Below are 1969 nucleotides of genomic sequence, written 5' to 3'. Positions count from 1 at the left end.
AAACTGCTGATAATACTGAGGGACCTTATATATGAATACTTAGATAGGTGTCGTATTCCCATAGGTTGATGGGGATCAGCTGAGAGTCAGCTGATGCGAGCTTGACTAACGTGACATGCCAGAACTGACGCTACGCTTGATTTCTGTCATTAATTACTCGCCCTCATGTCGTTCTAAACCCGTAAGACCTTCATGTTGGCAACACAAATTAAGATATTTTTGATGAAATCCGAGAGCTCTCTGACCCTCCCATAGACAGCAAGGGAACTACCATGGTCAAGGCACAGAAAGGTCGTAAGGACATTGTTAAAAAAATCCATGTGACATCAGTGGTTCAACCGTAATGTTATGAAGCTACGAGAATACTTTTTGTGCGCAAAGAAAATAAATATGATGACTTTATTCAACAATTTCTTCTCTTCTGTGTCAGTCTTCAACATGCGTTCATGAGAGTACCACAATGCATGCGTGTTGGTCCTGCAGCAACATTCCCATTAGCCAATCAGATTTTTGGTTGTAGTTTTGGTCGATTCTGGAATTATGGTGCCGAATAAGGTGTTTTTCTTGGTTATGTAAACGTTAAGGGAACATTCAATTTCATCGTTTTGTAAAGATTATCGGAACGTACATTTGAATGTAGCAACATTTTAAAAAAATCATGTTTCAGAAGAAAAATCATGAGAAATGTATGAATGTTTCTATGCTAATGTTTTACTTGGCATTATTAAAGACCAGACAAGACAAGTAATATTATTGGAACATTCATGTTTATAAAACATTAGCAGCACAAAAACATGGAAGGTATTTTTTTTTCTTCTGAAACTAACGTCTAAATTATTTTTTACTACTTATTATATTACTGAGAACATTCAAAATGTACCGTTCCCATAATGTTTGCACAATAATAAAACTGAATTATGCCTTTAACATTTGCGTAAACAAGAAAAAAAAAAAGCATTTTTAAAACATATAAAAACTGTTTAAAACATTGAAATTGAACGTTTTGAACATTCAGAAAACATTCAGAAATTACATTTCCATAACTTAATGGGAACATTAGCAAAGCATTCTGAAAACATACTTTTGTTAGCTGGGATGTTAGGTGCCCTGGTTCTGTGAGATGGGAAAAGCAATGTGTGTGATGAGTCTGATTTATTACATCTGGAGCGCTTTATATTTGAAGAAAGCCAGAGGATATTGGAGTAATTAGTTCAGATGATTGCTCTGCATGGTCGAGAGGCGGGAATATGAGGCTGTTTTGCAGGATAGCCCTGATCCCTGATGAAGCTCACACGCTCCAGGACACTAAAGCCCCATAACACAGTGCTAAAGACAGTCGAGGGTGGATTTATGAACCGCTGGACGAGGTCCAGGCCCTCGCTGTCTGCCAGAGGACAGATCTCATCTGCAGAGGGTTGTTTGGTTGCACTGGTGGTTAGCCAAGTGTTGATCATTCTAAACCAGGTTAGGATGACGGCTTGTCAATTACAAGTAACTTAATGCTAGAGGTTGTGGTTACATTTCACATACTCTGAACCTCAGATTCAGCAAAGGATCCTCTTCTTATCAATGACCATATGTGACCCTGGACCACAAAACCAGTCATAAGGGTGAATTTTATGAAATTGAGATTTGTGCATCATCCGAAAGCAGAATAAATAAGCTTTCCACTGATGTATGGTTTATTATGATAGGACAATATGAAAATCTGGAATCTGAGGGTGCAAAAAAATCTAAATATTGAGAAAATCGCCTTTAAAGTTGTCCAAATGAAGTTCTTAGCAATGCATATTACTAATCAAAAATTAAGTTTTAAGTTATTTACGGTAGGAAATTTACAAAATATCTTCATGGAACATGATCTTTACTTAATATCCTAATGATTTTTGGCATAAAAGAAAAATCGATAATTTTAACCCATACAATGTATTTTTGGCTATTGCTACAAATATACCCCAGCGACTTAAGA

At 36.5% G+C, this 1969-nt stretch overlaps 1 protein-coding gene across 1 annotated transcript in view; it reads left to right on the top strand.

Moving 5' to 3' along the window:
- The window catches only part of LOC107661549 (trichohyalin), a 6952-nt gene that overhangs the window by 815 nt on the left and 4168 nt on the right, over positions 1-1969 (top strand). The window lies entirely within an intron of this gene.

Source organism: Sinocyclocheilus anshuiensis, unplaced genomic scaffold (assembly GCF_001515605.1).
Source record: "Sinocyclocheilus anshuiensis isolate Anshui unplaced genomic scaffold, SAMN03320099.WGS_v1.1 scaffold731, whole genome shotgun sequence".
NCBI classification, from domain to species: Eukaryota; Metazoa; Chordata; class Actinopteri; order Cypriniformes; family Cyprinidae; genus Sinocyclocheilus; species Sinocyclocheilus anshuiensis.
Note: the sequence above shows the minus strand (reverse complement) of the source record. Positions and strands in the feature narration are given on the sequence as shown.